This window comes from Rhineura floridana, chromosome 3, assembly GCF_030035675.1.
Source record: "Rhineura floridana isolate rRhiFlo1 chromosome 3, rRhiFlo1.hap2, whole genome shotgun sequence".
In the NCBI taxonomy this organism is placed as follows: domain Eukaryota; kingdom Metazoa; phylum Chordata; class Lepidosauria; order Squamata; family Rhineuridae; genus Rhineura; species Rhineura floridana.
The window spans coordinates 173,222,229-173,242,656 of NC_084482.1; the positions used below are offsets into that span (position 1 = coordinate 173,222,229).

At 42.3% G+C, this 20,428-nt stretch overlaps 2 long non-coding RNA genes across 3 annotated transcripts in view; one reads left to right on the plus strand and one right to left on the minus strand.

The window, feature by feature from the left end:
- The first annotated feature begins 2,890 nt into the window (after nt 1-2,890).
- The window catches only part of LOC133380738 (uncharacterized), a 50,493-nt gene continuing 32,955 nt past the window's right edge, over nt 2,891-20,428 (plus strand). The window contains exon 1 of the long non-coding RNA XR_009761524.1: nt 2,891-3,018. This is a non-coding gene — a long non-coding RNA (uncharacterized LOC133380738). The remainder of the gene's footprint in view (nt 3,019-20,428) is intronic.
- LOC133380737 (uncharacterized) overlaps nt 10,443-20,428 on the minus strand; it is a 72,112-nt gene continuing 62,126 nt past the window's right edge. The window contains exons 5-6 of one of the 2 annotated variants that reach the window (XR_009761522.1): nt 15,377-15,556; nt 10,443-11,777 (exon numbers count right to left, since the gene is read on the minus strand). This is a non-coding gene — a long non-coding RNA (uncharacterized LOC133380737). Of the gene's footprint in view, nt 11,778-15,360; nt 15,557-20,428 lie in introns of both variants that reach the window. The other variant, XR_009761523.1, reaches the window with a different exon arrangement.

Below are 20,428 nucleotides of genomic sequence, written 5' to 3' on the forward strand. Positions count from 1 at the left end.
ACATGTTTATCCTAAAATATGTAGGTTTTTGTTGTTGTTATGTGCCTTCAAGTCGATTATGACTTATGGCTACCCTATGAATCAGCAACCTCCAATAGCATCTGTCGTGAACCACCCTGTTCAGACCTTGTAAATTCAGCTCTGTGGCTTCCTTTATGGAATCAATCCATCTCTTGTATGACCTTCCCCCTTTTTTACTCCCTTCTGTTTTCCCCAACATTATTGTCTTTTCTAGTGAATCATGTCTTCTCATGATGTGTCCAAAGTATGATAACCTCAGTTTCATCATTTTAGCTTCTACTGATAGTTCTGGTTTAATTTGTCCTAACACCCAATTATTTGTCTTTTTTGCAGTCCATGGTATGCACAAAGCTCTCCTCCAACACCACATTTCAAAGGAGCTGATTTTTCTCTTATCTACTTTTTCACTGTCCAACTTTCACATCCATACATAGAGATCAGGAATACCATGGTCTGAATGATCCTGACTTTAGTGTTCAGTGATACATATTTGTATCTGAGGACCTTTTCTAGTTCTCTCATAGTTGCCCTCCCTAGTCCTAGCCTTCTTCCAATTTCTTGACTATTGTCTCCCTTTTGGTTAATGACTGTGCCAAGATATTGATAATCCTTGACAAGTTCAATGTCCTCATTGTCAACTTTAAAGTTACATAAATCTTCTGTTGTCATTACTTTAATTTTAATTCACTCACGCCAAGTATTATATTTTTGATACGTTCCATTTCTTGCTTGACAATTTCTAACTTTCCCTGGTTCATGCTTCTCATATTCCATGTTCCTATTGTGTACGTTGTACAACTCCATACTCTCCTTTTGCATCTGTGTGCATCAGCCTCTGGGCTTTCATTCGGCTTTGATCCAGTGATGTCATTAGTCACAGTACTACTCATACTTATCCGTTATTCTTCCCCAGTAGCTCGCTGAGTGCAATCTGACCTGGGGGTCTCGTCTTCCAGCACTCCATCTCCTGTTGCATTTTGGATACTCTGTTCATAGGGTTTTCATGGTAAGAAGCATTCAGAGGTGGTTTACCATTGCCTTCCTCTGAGTTTGGATGCATCTTAGTCTGGTGTCTCAGCTTTGACCATTCCACCTTGGGTAACCCTGCTAGGAGTCTAGCCTCTTGGTCTAAACTCCTGACAGCATTGCTCTCAGCTTCTTTGACACTCTCAACCCCTCACCATGTTAAGGTGTGCATCCTAGAGGAGGACAGAAATAGGATCCTACAATAAAATAAAATATAGTTCCAGCTATTTAATTATGGTATGACTCCTCCCTAGTTTCCCCCCTCTCCCAGTCAGTCAGCCTTCCATGGGCACTACACATACTTAGTCTATATTAGCCTATTGTATGTGTCTCCATTTTGTTTGCTTGTTATCCTTTTTCTCCTTTTTTACTCACTGGCCAACCTTATACCAGTCAGCATCTCTCAGCCTAACCTACTTGAAAGGGTTGTTATGGTGATCAAAATTTAGGGTTCATATATACTGTTGTGACCTCCTTGCAGGTAGAGTGGAATAAATATGTAATTAACAACCAGAATATATGTAAAAATGGAGTTTCAGGTTTTTGTCAACCATGTGGCTAGTCATGACCAGCATTTCTAGTCGTAGCTGGGAAATATATACAAACAATGCAGGGATTAGATAGCAGGGGGTGGGGTGTAAAAATGTTGGGGGAAATTGCACATATTCTCACTCACCATGGCCAGCTCCTTGTTTGAGGGGGCCCTGAGCAAAGTGTCATGTGGTGGCCCACCTCCTCTGTCAGTGGGCCCTGCCAGGCTTATCTGGCTGAGGTGGTGGTATTCCAAGCAGTGCTGGGCAGTTGGGTCTAGTCACTCTTTTAATTTCCCACAGTACCCCTGAACAATGCTAGGTGATAAATTAAACAGGTGACTAGATTTAGCTCCTGATGCCGCTAGGAAGAAAATTAAAGAGGGGCCAGGGCAAACATGAACAGTGGACCGTGCCATGCACTGGGGCCCTGGCAGCTCTTTCTCATCTAATCAGACCTGGTAACAGGACCAAGAATGTTGGGGCAAATGCTAGGCCCCAGCAGGTCCCACTACTGCTGCAGCTATGCTGCTGACACCACCACCACCACAGCTGATTTTTCAGCTGGGTTGCAGTGGTATTGAGCAGAGCTCAGGTCCTATATAACACACATGTACTCAGCATCATTAACATGGCAGATATCCAGGGTACAGCCTGGCTGCAGTACCAAGCAGAGCTCCCAGCCCGTGTGTGTGTGTGTGTGTGTAATCGCTGGCCCCACCCCCAACATACTACATCAGGGCAGGGCTGAGATCAGTAACATGGCAGCACTGGCCAGCTCACACAAACAGACCAGGAGCTCTGCTTGGCTGCACAACAATTAATAGTATGTTTGTGTTTTTTTAAAACATTGCAATGTTGATTAATTTACTTTGTAAGACTTGGTACCCTATCTTTCTGAATACAGTGGATTTTTGTTGTTGTTGAGGTTTACTTCTCTGTAATACCCTGATCAGCACTATCCATTAGGTAGCCACAAACTTAGATAACCACCCTGCACTCACTTCTGCAATTGACGTATTACTAGAGGGAACAAACATTGCAGTGCTCAGAATATAATTTTCGTAAAACAGGCTCACTATCTTGGGAAAAGATGTCTGGATCTCTACAACAACTAAACATTTATACAGTAACGTGATTGCCTGTGAAGGCCCTCGGTTGCTGTACACAATGATAATCACTGTGTTTTTCTCTTGATAAATGATTGACCATGTCTAAGCACTGGCTAGTTGATTAGTATTACATGAGAATTTTCCAGGAGGTAATAACAATTTGCCGTTAGTGCCATATGAGGACAAATGCCAATGCCTCAGGGGAATGTAATACTATGGGGCGAATGTCACCAATGTATATAAAAGTATTCTAAGGGAACAGTAGAGGTATTTTCAAATTGAGTTTGCAATGGGCAACATACGCTCAAACATTCAAATCAAGTGTCACAGTAAGTATTGGAGATATGTAATATTTGACAGCTTTTGGTAATGAAATAATAATCGTCTTGTATATCTGTGATGAAAACAGATTCAAGGCTTTTGAGCTCTTAATTGCATGCCACACTACATTAGAGCTAGATGCTTTGACTTTCTTCATGTTTCAGAGATACAAAATTCAAAGTAATATGCCAGGCACCCTAGAAATCACCTAGTGTAATGAACCAGCAAATTAGAGCCTTCTATCTCTTTATTTAACATGTTGTCCAATAAATTTATTAGAGTTCATTACAAAGGTGCAAACTATCATGCAATGCTGCAAAATTGATTTGCGATAGAACGAATGATTTTGGAAATGGGCTTTTCTATTTCAGTCAGATAAAACCCATTATTTATTATTAGATTTATGTCTCCTCACTGCTAATGAAACAGTGTCTTTCACCCATCTCTGTTGATCATGCAGCCAGCGGCATCACTAGCTGGGTGCAGGGAGTGCGGACCGCGACAGGGTGACACCATGAGAGGGGGGTGTCACCCAGAGTAGGGTTGCCATATTGCCCGGTTAGCCGGGTTTTACCCGGATTCTTTGCATGCCACCTGGTGTCCATTTAGCCCCTTAGCTGGCCCGGATTCTCAGCTTTCATTTTAAAACAAATTAAGTTTCTCGGTGGTCCGGTTCTCGAGATATACATAAAAACGTCAGCCCCCCATTAAATCTTTTTTTTAAACTACTGTATAGCACTTCGTAGCTTTAACCCCGCCCATTCAGGATTGCAGCCAATCAGTGAAGTGTTTGGTTGACCTGTGGCAGTGTCTAGTAAACCTCATTGCAAGGCCAGAAAATGGTGTTTTCCCCCCCTGTTTATCTGAAAATCTCATAAATTGGGTAAGTATATACATTTCAATTTTTCCCCCTCTTGTGTGTAGGAGTCAGATCCTGGGCAGTGTTTTGAAAACCTTCCCAATACTTGCTTTTGTGGGGGTAAAAGCATTGCTAATCCCATATGTCCAGAGTAAATCCCATTGAATTCAATAGGGTTTACTTTTGAGTAGACATGGTTATGAATGTGCTGAAAATCAATGGGACTTTGGAGTGAATGTAAACAAGAATTGTGTTTGTGTTCTCTTTCTGTCCCCCCTCCCCTCCAGTCCTATTTTAAAGCAAGTAGGCAGGGCTTACTTAGGTATTACAGTTTTTATTCTGTAGGAAACTAATACTGATTTTTTAAAAACTAATACTGATTTTTCTGCAATGACCAACTGGTTTGACAATAAACTATTATATGGACTGTATGTATTTATACATCTGCAGTGTGTGTGTGTGTGTGTGTAGTCTTTCCAACAACCCTGTGAGGTAGGGTTGGAAACCAAGAACATAGAACATAAGAACATAAGAACATAAGAAGAGCCTGCTGGATCAGGCCAGTGGCCCATCTAGTCCAGCATCCTGTTCTCACAGTGGCCAACCAGGTGCCTGGGGGAAGCCCACAAGCAGGACCCGAATGCAAGAACACTCTCCCCTCCCGAGGCTTCCGGCAACTGGTTTTCAGAAGCATGCTGCCTCTGACTAGGGTGGCACAGCACAGCCATCATGGCTAGTAGCCATTGATAGCCCTGTCCTCCATGAATTTGTCTAATCTTCTTTTAAAGCCGTCCAAGCTGGTGGCCATTACTGCATCTTGTGGGAGCAAATTCCATAGTTTAACTATGCGCTGAGTAAAGAAGTACTTCCTTTTGTCTGTCCTGAATCTTCCAACATTCAGCTTCTTTGAATGTCCACGAGTTCTAGTATTATGAGAGAGGGAGAAGAACTTTTCTCTATCCACTTTCTCAATGCCATGCATAATTTTATACACTTCTATCATGTCTCCTCTGACCCGCCTTTTCTCTAAACTAAAAAGCCCCAAATGCTGCAACCTTTCCTCGTAAGGGAGTCGCTCCATCCCCTTGATCATTCTGGTTGCCCTCTTCTGAACCTTTTCCAACTCTATAATATCCTTTTTGAGATGAGGTGACCAGAACTGTACACAGTATTCCAAATGCGGCCGCACCATAGATTTATACAACGGCATTATGATATCGGCTGTTTTATTTTCAATACCTTTCCTAATTATCCCTAGCATGGAATTTGCCTTTTTCACAGCTGCCGCACACTGGGTTGACATTTTCATCGTGCTGTCCACTACAACCCCGAGGTCTCTCTCCTGGTCGGTCACCGCCAGTTCAGACCCCATGAGCGTATATGTGAAATTCAAATTTTTTGCTCCAATATGCATAATTTTACACTTGTTTATATTGAATTGCATTTGCCATTTTTCCACCCATTCACTCAGTTTGGAGAGGTCTTTTTGGAGCTCTTCGCAATCCCTTTTTGTTTTAACAACCCTGAACAATTTAGTGTCATCAGCAAACTTGGCCACTTCACTGCTCACTCCTAATTCTAGGTCATTAATGAACAAGTTGAAAAGTACAGGTCCCAATACCGATCCTTGAGGGACTCCACTTTCTACAGCCCTCCATTGGGAGAACTGTCCGTTTATTCCTACTCTCTGCTTTCTGCTTCTTAACCAATTTCTTATCCACAAGCGGACCTCTCCTCTTATTCCATGACTGCTAAGCTTCCTCAGAAGCCTTTGGTGAGGTACCTTGCAAACGCTTTTTGAAAGTCTAAGTACACTATGTCCACTGGATCACCTCTATCTATATGCTTGTTGACACTCTCAAAGAATTCTAATAGGTTACTGAGACAGGACTTTCCCTTGCAGTAGCCATGCTGGCTCTGCTTCAGCAAGGCTTGTTCTTCTATGTGCTTAGTTAATCTAGCTTTAATAATACTTTCTACCAGTTTTCCAGGGACAGAAGTTAAGCTAACTGGCCTGTAATTTCCGGGATCCCCTCTGGATCCCTTTTTGAAGATTGGCGTTACATTGGCCACTTTCCAGTCCTCAGGCACGGAGGAGGACCCGAGGGACAAGTTACATATTTTAGTTAGCAGATCAGCAATTTCACATTTGAGTTCTTTGAGAACTCTCCGGTGGATGCCATCCGGGCCCGGTGATTTGTCAGTTTTTATATTGTCCATTAAGCCTAGGACTTCCTCTCTCGTTACCACTATTTGTCTCAGTTCCTCAGAATCCCTTCCTGCAAATGTTAGTTCAGGTTCAGGGATCTGCCCTATATCTTCCACTGTGAAGACAGATGCAAAGAATTCATTTAGCTTCTCTGCAATCTCCTTATCGTTCTTTAGTACACCTTTGACTCCCTTATAATCCAAGGGTCCAATCGCCTCCCTAGATGGTCTCCTGCTTTGAATGTATTTATAGAATTTTTTGTTGTTGGTTTTCATGTTCTTAGCAATGTGCTCCTCAAATTCTTTTTTAGCATCCCTTATTGTCTTCTTGCATTTCTTTTGCCAGAGTTTGTGTTCTTTTTTATTTTCTTCATTCGGACAAGACTTCCATTTTCTGAAGGAAGACTTTTTGCCTCTAAGAGCTTCCTTGACTTTGCTCGTTAACCATGCTGGCATCTTCTTGGCCCTGGCGGTACCTTTTCTGATCTGCGGTATGCACTCCAGTTGAGCTTCTAATATAGTGTTTTTAAACAACTTCCAAGCATTTTCGAGTGATGTGACCCTCTGGACTTTGTTTTTCAGCTTTCTTTCTACCAATCCCCTCATTTTTGTGAAGTTTCCTCTTTTGAAGTCAAATGTGACCGCGTTGGATTTTCTTGGCAATTGGCCAGTTACATGTATGTTTAATTTAATAGCACTGTGGTCACTGCTCCCAATCGGTTCAACAACACTTACATCTCGCACCAGGTCCCGGTCCCCACTGAGGATTAAGTCCAGGGTTGCCGTCCCTCTGGTCGGTTCCATGACCAACTGGTCTAGGGAATAGTCATTTAGAATATCTAGAAACTTTGCTTCTTTGTCATGACTGGAACACATATGCAGCCAGTCTATGTCCGGGTAGTTGAAGTCACCCATTACTACCACATTTCCTAGTTTGGAAGCTTCCTCAATTTCATATCTCATCTCAAGGTCTCCCTGAGCATTTTGATCAGGGGGACGATAGATCGTTCCCAGTATTAAGTCCCTCCTGGGGCACGGTATCACCACCCACAACGATTCTGTGGAGGAGTCTGCCTCTTTTGGGGTTTCGAGCTTGCTGGATTCAATGCCTTCTTTCACGTATAGAGTGACTCCGCCACCAATACGTCCTTCCCTGTCCTTCCGATATAGTTTATATCCAGGGATAACCGTATCCCACTGGTTTCCTCCATTCCACCAGGTCTCCGTTATGCTCACTCTATCAATGCTCTTCTCTAAGACCAAGCACTCCAGTTCTCCCATCTTGGTTCGGAGGCTCCTAGCATTAGCGTACAGGCACTTGTAAGCAGTGTCTCTCTTCAAGTGTCTTTGGCACTTGTGGTTGGCCTGTGGTAATTTTGCTCTTCTGAATTTATATCCTGTGCCCTGCTCTCACAATGCCTACTTCTAGGCCTACCCCTTTTAAAATTTCATCATTTCTTTGGTTTTTATCCCAGGGGGGAGGTTTATTCCGAACCGGACCTTTCTCAGCTCCTGTCGGGTTTCCCCTCTCAGTCAGTTTAAAAGCTGCTCTGCTACCTTTTTAATTTTAAGTGCCAGCAGTCTGGTTCCATTCTGGTTCAAGTGGAGCCCATCCCTTTTGTGCAGGCCCGGCTTGTCCCAAAATGTTCCCCAGTGCCTAACAAATCCGAACCCTTCCACCCGACACCATCGTCTCATCCACGCATTGAGACTGCGAAGCTGGGCCTGTCTGGCTGGTCCTGCGCGTGGAACTGGTAGCATTTCAGAGAAAGCCACCTTGGAGGTCCTGGCTTTCAGCATCCTACCTAGCAACCTAAATTTTGCTTCCAGGACCTCACGGCTGCATTTCCCCATGTCGTTGGTGCCAACGTGCACCACGACCACTGACTCCTTCCCAGCACTGTCTACCAAACTATCTAAACGACGGGCGATATCCGCAACCTTTGCACCAGGCAGGCAAAACACCTTGCGGTCTACACGCCCATCACACACCCCACTGTCTATGTTCCTAATGATCGAATCACCCACTACAAGGATCCCTCCACCCCCTGGAGATATATCCTCGGCACGAGAGGATAGCTGCTCATCCCCCAAGGAATGGGTCCCTTCTAAGGGATCGTTTCCCTCTTCCTCAGCTGGATGCTCTCCTTCTCCAAGACCATCGTTCTCCATGATAGCAGGAGAGCTATCATCGTTGGAGTGGGACACAGCTATAACGTCCCTGAAGGACTCCTCCACACACCTCTCTGCCTCTCTCAGCTTTTCCAGGTCCGCCACCTTGGCCTCAAGGAAATGAAGTCGTTCCCGGAGAGCCAGGCAGCTCACAACAAGAAATAAAGCCATTTAAAATCCAATAACCATAAAAACAAGTATAAACAGTTGCAAAACAGCATAAAGTGGCATGATTCAGAATTTTGGGTTGTGTGAATGAAGTTGCTTATCACTTGAGGTTGCAGTTCTGTCCCTGTTTAAGTAAGTTCCACTGAATACACTGGGACTTGCTTCTGAATAAATAAACCTAGGATTGCACTATAAATATCTTTACAGTTTGTGTAAATAATAAATATATTTGATAGTCATGCTTATATAAATATTTCTTCATTTATCATATTTTTGGTTTTTGGTTAGGAATCCTGACTGGTTGTGAGATGCTTAGTTTTCTGCCTTACTCATAGGAATCTTGTTGTGGTTGGTATGATATTACATTTAGGAAAGTGTTACTGCCTTCTGTGTTTTTTTTTCCTATTTGCATTTCACTTATCTTTAACCTCACTCCGTTACAGCCATAGACGCAACAGCAGCATATGCAAGATAATTAACTCCCATTAGTGATAAGAGCAAGAACTTATAATTATTATTTTAATTAAAGCAAGAGGCTTATCAGTACTTTGAAGAGGACCAAATATTTATTTTCTTTCTGAGTCCAGGACTGGGTCTTTCATGATGCCCAGTAAGGGGGGGGGAGCAGGAGAGTAGTTGATAAGACAGACATCCTGGCATTGGTAATCTAATTAGCAAGGTATGTGTGGGGTTGTTGTACACTTCCAGGCCCAGTTTTATTTTGAGTATGGAGGTGGAACCTGTGTAGATGTGGTTGATCAAAGGGAGAAGACATTTTGAGTTAAGCAAAGCTCTGCTTTTATAAAACCTAAGAAACATACAGATACTTTGAATGTCTGAGTGCCTGCACCAGTGGAATACTGGAGGAACTTGTAAAACTTGCTGCAACAGTATTTAGAACTGAGCATGTGGCGTGAAAGACTCCTTTTCCTAACATTTTGGCTTCTTGTTTTTCTCCACCCACCACATCTCTGAAATATATTGTATATGTAATGGTTAACTGTACTGCTGCCCTGACTTACTTTATGTTTGTTGCTATTTTGTGTTTTTATTATGTTTTTATATTGATTGTGCATTTTTATTGTTTTTATTATATTTGTAAGCTGTCCTGAGCTCTGTTTTTAACAGCAGAAGGGCAGGATATAAATCCTCTTAATCAATCAACATTCCATAGTGTTGGAAACTAGAGTCTAGACACTTAAGGCTGAAAATGTTAAGTTTTTTTAAAAAAAGATTTCTCACATCTTTCCCCAGTTTTTGGTGGTAATTCCTAGGCACAAAAACAAAACAACTGGACAATCCAAATATTAATATGCAAATAGTTGCATAATATGCAAATAATATGCAAATGGTTTGCATAATATGCAAATTAGCCTGCCCAGATTTGTGGAACTGGAATATGGCAACCCTAACCCAGAGCCGCCCCGCCCCTAGGCACCCTAGGTCTGGTATGGGAGGAGGTCCATGGGGGGTGACACCATGAGTTACCGCACCGGGTGACACCAACCCTAGTGATGCCACTGCATGCAGTCTGATAAAGGGAGGACACATTAAGTCATTGCACACATTTTGCCAAATTCTGAGTTTTGTATATCTCTAACTGCATATCAGAAGTATGATATGATAAATTTCTTCTGAATCTAATATTTCAATAATTCCTACCGCATAATAGTTCTGAGTAAATGCAAAGGTTATGATTATTTTTATCATTTTCAGTAAAAATGACACACTGTTGAAAAACTGCATGTAATACTAAAAATGGGATTGTGTTTCCTGGAAAAGGAACTCTGTTCAAGGTGTTTCTGAGCTCAGATGGAGGGTTGGAATAGGGATTGCAATATATTTGAATATTGTTGTGATGATTTGTTAGCCACTTGAAGTTTCTTTTGAAACTTTGGCAGAATATACATTTTTAAATAAATATAAATAAATGAATGCAAACCTATGTAATGTTTTCATCAGAATGTGTCACCTATGTATCTTAATCCCTTGAACAGAGCCGTAGATACATTTAGCATACCACATATTTACACCTAGTTTAATGGTTTCCTGCTTTAGATCCCTGCACATAATCCTTCTTTCACATACCAAAGAAAAGGGAAGGTACAAAAGGGGACAGATTTTCTCAGTGAAGTGTCTCTGTTATATATTCTTCTAAGGTCATTGCTTGTTGTTAAATAAGCTAGCTGGAAACCTGCTTGAAAGCTTGCTGGAATACTGCAGGGAATGACACAGGGAGATGTTAACAGAAGTAGTCAAGGACAAACCACATCAAATCAGTGATAGGACTGGGAGTTCCTGCCCTTGGAATTGCCTGCCCACTCAAAAAGATCACAACAAGCTCTACCAACTAGAACACATTGTGTTGAACAGAACAACTTCTTTGAAAACATGAGCTTCACCTTTAATTAACTGAGCCGGATCAAAAACCAACCTGAGCATTTTTTTTGAAGATGATGATATAAATCTTTCAAATAAAATAAATACAGGTTCCCTTCCATAATGGGTCTTTCTCCAATGGAAGGACCCCTTCCTTCCAAGTTAACTTCCTTCAATTCACAGAAGGGAACCTTTGGATTTAATCCAATAGTTGTAGAATGTCCTGGGACTAAAATATTTAATAAACATAAGTTGAAACATATGAAGTTCCTTTGTACTTCATCAGATCATTGGTCCATCTAGTTTAATACTGTCTACACTTACTGGCAGCAGTTCTCCAGTTTTTCAAAAAGGAATCTTTTCCAGACCTGCATTGGAGATGCTGCGGATTAAACCTGGGACCTTTTACAGCCCTGAGCTATAGTTCTTCCGTGATTAAAATATCACTAAAGTCTCCTCTGTTGAAAAAGAGAGAGTGCTATCTCCCCTTCAGTACTAGCATGAGAGCAGACCTTTTCATCTATCTGCCACGGGGATGCCTTTTAAGATGAGAAGCCATTTGTGTGAAGTTGCTCAGATCTGGGCCCAAACCATGTGAGAGCTTCAGATAAACAGAGTCCTACACAGTTTGTCTTCTTTTGCAGCAGCCATACCCCTGATGCAACTGGTAAGCTGGGGCTTTATCCGATCGATAACACTGTATTCAGCAGAAATTTTGCTTTGGCTGATGAGCAAAGATAGTTGAGGGTTGAGTAGCTTGTTAATAACAGGCCCAGTTCTAGTTGATTTGTTCAGTCATATTCAGTTTTTTTAACCTTTTAAAAAACAAATTTGGAGATTGTATTGCACCTTGTTTCTGGCTAACACAGTGGTTCCCAAACTTTTTTTCCCACGGACCAGTTGAAAATTGCTGAGGGTCCTGGCTGAACACTTAATGATTTTTCTGCCTGTTTTAGCAACTGGAATTCCATAGAATTCAAACTGTAATGCAATAAAATACAAAATAAGAAATAAAAGATGCAATAAAAATCCATATAAAAATTCATATAAACATTCACTGCAATGGATGTGTCATCTGCCATCTTCAGCCACAAATCCACAGACCCACCATGGACTACCTGAATGAAGCTCATGAACCACTGAGGGTCCATGGGCCACAGTTTGGGATCTCCTGGTCTAACACATTCCCAGCCCACCTTCTAGCTACCCTGTCACTTCCAACGTTGGGTAATATCCAACTGTATCTGCCTGCAAGCAGAATGGACTACTGTGAAGGGACTTCCCCTTCTTTTCCTGCCCCTTACAGCATCCTGCAAACACCCCAAATCTTCTCCAGAGGTTTGGGAGACCCTCTGGAGCAAATTGGGGGCACAGCTGGCCTCAGGGAAGAGGAAGTAAAGAAGTCCTATTGTGCGAGCAGACTTCTACTCATATGATGTTGGATATCATCCAAAGTCCCCACCTTTGTCATATTAAACATACAGTCCACAAACAAAATGCAAGGAGACTGATATTAAGCAGTGAGCTTTGAATGGTGATGGCATAGTGACAGTTAACCAATTTTTTGCATATTCCCTACCCCTGCAAAACTGCAGAGATGTGAACCCAAATTGTTTTCTTTCCTTTCTCTTCCCCAGCCCAGGCACATGCTTAGCCACAGGGTTCCGCTATATGCAAAGTAATCAAAGGTCTCTGTGTATGCCTATTGTGGTGGCTGGATTTGTAGCAATGACTGATATTGCAATTCTAGCCATATTTACTGTGAAGCAAGTCACTTTAATAGCCAAAGTGAGCAAGCCAGTTCCAGACACTCTTGGATGAGACCAATTATGTGGATCCATTTCAGTCGGGTTTCAGGCCTGGTTTTGGCATGGAAACAGCCTTGGTCACCCTGTATAATGACCTTTGTCGGGAGAGAGACAGGGTGAGTGTGACTCTGTTGATTCTCCTTGATCTCTCAGCACCTTTCGATACCATCTACCATGGTATCCTTCTGGGACAACTGGCTGAGTTGGGAGTGGAATGGACTGCATGGCAGTGGTTCCGCTCCTACTTGGCAGGTCGCCTCCAGGAGATGGTGCCTGGGGAACATTGCTCGGCCCCGTGGAGGATTCTCCAGTATGGGGTTCCACAGGGGTCAGTTCTGTCCCCCATGCTGTTCAACATCTACATAAAACTGTTGGGTGCGGTCATCTGGAGTTTTGGGGTGCATTGCCATCAGTAAGTGGATGACATGCAGCTCTGTTTCTCCTTTTCATCCTCTTCAGGTGAGGCTGTCAATGTGCTGGCTGCGACAATGGACTGGATGAGGGCTAATAAACTGAGGCTCAATCCAGACAAAACTGAGATGCTGGTAGTGGGTGGTGCTTCTGACCAGATGGTAGATGTCCAACCTGTCCTGGGTGGGGTTGCACTCCCCCTGAAGGAGCAGGTTCATAGCTTAGGGGTTCTCCTAGAACCATCTCTGTCACTTGAGGCTCAGGTAGCCTCGGAGTGCCTTCTACCAACTTCGGTTGGTGGCCCAGCTACGCCCCTATCTGGACAGGGATAACCTGGCTTCAGTTGTCCATGCTCTGGTAACCTCCAAGCTACTGCAATGCACTCTATGTGGGGCTGCCTTTGAAGACAGTTCAGAAACTGCAGCTTGTGCAAAATGCAGCAGCCAGATTGGTAACAGGGACCAGAGGGTTCAAACATATAAAACTGATTGTGGCCCACTTGCATTGGCTGCCTGTATGTTTCTGAGCTCGATTCAAGGTGCTAGTTTTGACCTATAAAGCCTTACACAGCTTGGGCCCACAATACCTGATGGAAAGCTTCTCCCAACACAAACCTACCCATACACTACACTCAACATCAAAGGTACTCCTTCGGGTGTCTACTCGGAGGGAACCTCGGAGGCTGGCAACAAGGGAGAGGGCCTTCTCAGTGGTGGCCCCCAAGCTATGGAATGATCCCCCTGATGAGGTGCGTCCGGTGCCAACCCTGTTATCTTTTCAGCACTAGTTCAAGACTTTCCTCTTCTCCCAGGCATTTTAACAGCAATTGAATAATGTGTTTTTAACTTGCTTATCGATTTTTATGGGTTTTAATCGTTTAAATTTGTATACTTGTTTTTAATGTTCTTAATTGTTGTAAACTGCCCAGAGAGCTTTGGTATAGGGCGATATACTATATAAAGGCAATAAATAATACATAAACAATACATAAATGTTTGCATTAGCAATATTTGTAATTAGAAATATTTTTATAGGATTGAGGGATTGGTTTAGATGTCATGTATGGGTACCCTCAGGCCTGCTCAACCCTCAGTTGCTCAAGGGTGTGTTGGCACCATGGAAGTTAGTAGGTAATGATGCTTCTAGAAAGAGGCAGGCCCTCCCTTCCTAGGCTGAAGATGATGACAGAATAAGCCAGGGGTCAGTCTTGTGAGCTGGAGAAGGACAGAAAGGCTTGACTTGTTCTCTGTACTGAAACAAAAGCTATGGGTTTGTGAAACCTCACCTAAAAACCTAAAGGAACAGCAAGATCTATTGGAGTGTAAATGCTGTGAACCCTTTCATCTTATGCTAAGTCTATATATGTGTGTAAATAAAACTCTATATCACAAAGGCATCACTGTCTCCAGTGACCTTTATTCCAATGAAACAAAATCTAAGGTATGTGCTGGCACCAGTAAAGTCTCTCATCATTCAAAGATTGGGATGCACCTAACTATCAATACACATAAATATTATTTTAAAGACTTCCATGTACAAATAAGTCTAGTTAAGTTTTTAGTATATTTTAAAGCAATAGAGAATGATGGAGCTTATTAAAATCAGAATATCATAATACTAATCTTCAGGTGACACTACCATCTGAGGCAAAGCTAGCTATATTTTCAGAGGTGGTCTCTTATTTCTGAATTCGCTCCCAAAGGTTGTATGTTGTCTATTCACAAGCCATTTAAAAGAGCTATAAACATATTTCTGTTTCAGTCCCTTTGAATTTTAGAACTCTGGAAGCTACTGATGGTTTTAGATTCTGCCTCACATTCTGTAATTATCTATGTTAATATGATTGGAATATGCTGTTTCTTTGTTTTAGGAGCTTTTACTGGTTCATATTTATATGCTATCTACGTTTGCTTACCTTTTGATGTGCACACATTCATTTCAAGTTACTGGTGAGATCCAACTGATTGACTTGATAATGCTGTAACAAATCATTCATTTCTATGGGACTGGGAATCCTGCTACATGACCTGTTTAAATTTAGCTTGAGTTCAGTTCAAGACATAAAATCTGATATAAAATCTTAGAAGGTGTAGCAGCTTGAGTTGAAAGATAATTTAAAAATTGGGTTTTGCTTAATGCTGCAATAGTTTTTGGTACCTCTTCTAAAATCAGAAGAGATACCAAAAAACCATTGCAGCAGTAATCAAAACCATTTTTTAAATTTTCTTCAGAATAAAATCAGAAGTGGTGGGAACAAAAGCAGACTGAAAATAACCTATTTTATTGGCCAAAACAACTTCAATCAGCTTGGGTAATGTCTTTAAAGCATTCATGGTGCACAATACCTGAAACTGAAGTTACCTGCCATAGTATTGCAATATGACTATCTTAGAATTCATGGACCATCAATGTCTTCCTCTACGTTTGATTACAGCTGTCACTCAGAAAGAACATGGCACACTCAACAGATAGATTCCTTTCCTCCAGAGGCACAAACCCCCTACACAGTGGTGTGCTGGTAAATGTTTAACAACCGGGTCTCTGGAAAAAAAAAATACAAGCTGGATTTAGAAAGGGAAGAGGCACCAGAGATCATATTGCAAGCATAAGCTGGATAATGGAATGGACCAAGGTATTTCAGAAGAAAATCACCCTGTGCTTTATAGATTACAGCAGTCTTTGATTGTATAGGTCACAAAAAACTACGGAACAGTTTTAAAATAAATGGGGATACCATAGTACCTGATTGTCCTGATGCACAACCTATACTCTGGACAAGAGGCTAAGGACAGAATATGGAGAAACCAATTGGTTCCCCATTGGAAAGGGTGTGAGACAGGGGTGTATTTTATCACCCTATTTGTTTAATGTATATGCAGAACACATCATATGGAAAGTGGGATTGGCCCAAGATGAAGGAGGTGTGAAAATTGAGGGAGAAATATCAGTAATTTAAGATATGAAGATGATACCATACTCTTAGCAGAAACCAGTAATGATCTGAAACAAATGCTGATGAAAGTTAAAGAGGAAAGCACTACAGCTGAATGTCAATGAGACTAAAGTAATGATAACAGAAGATTTATGTAATTTCAAAGGTGATAATGAGGACATTGAACTTGTCAAGGATTATCAATAACTTGGCACAGTTATTAACCAAAATGGAGACAATAGTCAAGAAATCAGAAGAAGGCTAGGACTGGGGAGGGCAGTCATGAGAGAACTAGAAAAGGTCCTCAAATACAAAGATGTATCACTGAACACTAAAGTCAGGATCATTCAGACCATGCTATTCCCGATCTCTATGTGTGGATGTGAAAGTTGGACAGTGAAAAAAGAAGATAAGAGAAAAAAACTCATTGGAAATGTGGTGTTGGAGGAGTGCTTTGTGCATACCATGGACTGCGAAAAAGACAAATAATTGGGTGTTAGAACAAATTAAACCAGAACTGTCACTAGAAGCTAAAATGATGAAACTGAGGTTGTCATACTTTGGATGCATAAGGAGAAGACATGATTCACTAGAAAAGACAATAATGCTGGGGGAAACAGAAGGGAGTAGAAAAAGAGGAAGACCAAACAAGAAATGGGTTGATTCCATAAAGGAAGCCACAGACCTGAACTTACAAGATCTGAACAGGGTGGTTTATAACAGATGCTATTGGAGGTTGCTGATTCATAGGGTCGCCATAAGTCGTAATCAACTTGAAGGCGTATAACAACAGATTTCTGAACTCTCATACCAAACGGTGGTTGCCTTAGAACCACTCTGCAGTCTTCCTCAATGTGTTTTAGCCATACGAGGAGCCTAAAATTAGAGCATTACATTAGATAATTGACCATGATGTGAATCACTCAAAACTAAAAGACAGAGCAAAAAAGAAAAGAAATAAATGATTGCAAGATAACACAAATTAAATATGCCCTTTCTTTTTAATCATTGACATTAGGCAAGTGCCTTCGTTATATTCTTTTCAGCGCCTGCTTAAAATTTTTTTGTTTAGGCAAGCCTATCCAGATGCATAGATGCTGATGTTTGTGGGGGTTTTTGTCTGTTGCTGTTTTTAATTCATTTAAAAATGTTTTTAAGTGTTTTTAACTTTTATAATAATAATAATAATAAACTTTAATTTATAGGCCGCCTATCTGGCCAATGGCCACTCTAGGCGGCTTACAGTAAAATATGATAAAATACAATAAATAAGATATAGTCAATACATTACATACAAGTTCAGTATAAAAATTATCAGCATTTCAATACAAGGCTAATTTATCCTAGAAGTCTCAGAGGTTGTAAAGGCCTGGTTAAAGAGCCAAATCTTCAGGCCCCGGTGAAATATTTCTAGGGAAGGGGCATGTCGAAGATCTATTGGGAGGGAGTTCCAGATCGAGGGGGCCGCCATAGAGAAAGCTCTCTCTCGAGTCTTCACCAACCTAGCCACTTTAGTTGGCGGGACTGAGAGCAGGTCCTGTGTGGCAGATCTCGTAGGGCGGCACAATTTATGACGGTGGAGGCGCTCCGTCAGATATACTGGGCCTAAACCGTATAGGGCTTTAAAGGTTAATACCAACACCTTGAATTGAGCCCAGAAAATAACTGGAAGCCAGTGGAGATTGTAAAGCATTGGAGTAATATGATCGTATCGGTGGCTATTCGTGAGTAAACGAGCCGCCGTATTTTGTACCAGCTGTAGTTTCCGGACTGTTTTCAAGGGTAGCCCCACGTAGAGCGCATTGCAGTAGTCTAAACGAGAGGTGACCAGAGCGTTTGTACCCCATTAAATATCAGGTCGATGTCTCCCAATCTTCCCTTGTCTCCCACGAGCAGTACTTCAGTTTTATCAGGATTCACCTTTAGCCTGTTTCTTCCCATCCATCCACTCACAGATTCCAGGCACTTGGACATGGTTTCCACAGCCGACTCTGGTGAGGACTTAAATGAGAGGTAGAGCTGAGTGTCATCCGCATATTGGTGACACTGCAGCCCAAACCTCCTGATGATGGTTCCCAGCGGTTTTACATAAATGTTAAATAGCATGGGAGAAAGGACAGAACCCTGTGGCACACCACAGTTGAAGGGCCAAGGGTCTGAAACCTCATCTCCCAATGCTACTTGCTGTTGTCTACGGGAGAGAAAGGAACGGAACCAGTGTAATACTGTGCCTCCTATTCCTAATCCCTCCAGACGATCCAGCAAGATATCGTGGTCGATGGTATCGAAAGCCGCTGAGAGATCCAGGAGGACAAGAAATGTGAGTTCTCCCCTATCTAATGCCCTCCTCATATCATCCACCAGAGCGACCAAGGCTGTTTCTGTTCCATGTCCAGTCCTGAAGCCTGATTGGTATGGATCTAGATAATCCGTTTCATCCAAATGCGCTGACAACTGATTAGCCACCACTCGCTCAATGACCTTGCCCAGAAATGGTAAATTTGAAATTGGGCGAAAGTTGTTTAAATCTTGGGGATCCAAGGAGGACTTTTTCAGAATTGGTCTTATAACTGCCTCCTTGAGGGCTAATGGCAATACACCCTCATTCAAGGATGCATTTACCACCGCCTTGATCCCATCGCCCAATTTCTCTTTACAGCTCATCAAGAGCCATGACGGGCAAGGATCAAAGAGACAGGTGGTAGGTTTCACAGTTGACAGTACCTTGTCCACATCCTCAGAAGGAAGAGGCCGAAACCGATCCCATTGGATCACATTATGACTGGTCAACTCCAGTCCACTATCTGCATTCACGGTATGCGGAATCGAGCTTCTTAGATGCTCGATTTTATCAGCAAAGTGTTTTGCTAAATTGTCACAGGAGGCTTTTGAACATTCCAAGGGTTCTTGAGCAACTGGACCGACCAGGCTTCGGACCACTTGGAATAGCCTCCTGGGACAACACTCTGCTGATGCAATAGAGGCAGCAAAGTAGTCCTTCTTTGTTGCCTTTATTGCCACATGATAGGGAGTTACTGCTGCTGTAACTTGTGTCTGGGCATCTTCGGAGTGGGACTTACGCCACCGGCGCTCTAGTCGTCTCACCTCCTGTCTCAGAACATGCAACCATGGTGTGTACCAAGGTGCCGTTTGAGATCTTTCCAGGGGGAGAGGACGTTTCGGAGCCACTAGGTCTAATGTCCTGGTGATCTTTGTATTCCATTCCGTCACCAGGGTTTCAACTGAGTGACCTACAGCAGGATCTAATTCCCCAAGCGCATTTAGGAATCCTTCTGGATCCATCAGACGCCTGGGGTGGACCATTCTAATAGGTCCTGTGCCTTTGCAGAGGGTGTGTGGCAACAAGAAGTCTACATTTACCAGATGGTGGTCTGACCATGACACAGGGGTAGAAGTCATAGTCCCTAACTTCAGAGCACTTTCCTCCTCCCCCAGGACAAATACAAGGTCGAGAGCATGACCAGCTACATGGGTGGGCTCAGTATTACTAAGGTGCAGTTCCCAGGAAGTCATGGTTTCCAAGAAATCCCGAGGGGCTCCCTTGAGAGTGGTCTCGGCGTGCACGTTGAAGTCCCCCATCACTAATAGTTCTGGGGTCATCATACGTACACCTGAGACCACCTCTAGCACCTCGGCCAGGGACTTTTAATGTGTTTTGTAAAACTCTTAGAGGTTTCTTACAATCCAGCAGTATTTTAATTAATAAATAAACATATTCATCAGGATGGAAATTTTCAATAACTATCAGGGTTTAATTACACAGATATAAAATAACAGAACACAAAGAGAAATTTGTTAGTCTCAAAAATTAATTAAGGTATGCTTGACATATATGACCTGGAGACTTGATTTTTTTTAAAAAGGAATAATATTTTTGCCACTAGCATGGGATATTGACATTACTTCTTGTAGTTCTCCATTTCTCTTTCTCTAGCAATTCAGTCCAATAAGAGGACATGCACATTTATTATTTATTTATTTATTTTTTAAAACTTATATACCACCCGACTAGCAATAGCTCTCTGGGAGGTGAACATAAATACAAATGCATGCTACATGCACGTTTTCCATCAATCATAAAGTCCAATAATGAAGCAGTAAACCGCCCAGAGAGCTTCGGCTATGGGGCAGTATATAAATTGAATAAATAAATAAATAAATATTAGTACTGGAATTATTTTTCTTGTACTGTTTCTAGGGAAGGGGTAGCCAATATGGTGCCCTCCAGGTGGTGTAGACTACATCTCCCATAATCCGTGACAATTGGCCATGCTGGTTGGGGCTCATGGGAGTTTTAGTCCCAAACAATGAAAGGCACCGTGTTGGCTAGCCCTGTTGACAGACCCTAGGGCAGCCTTTCCCAACTAGTGGGCCACCAGATGTTGTTGGACCACAATTCCCATCTTTCCTGACCATTGGCACTGCTGGCTGAGGCTGATGGGAGCTGTGGTCCAGTCCCC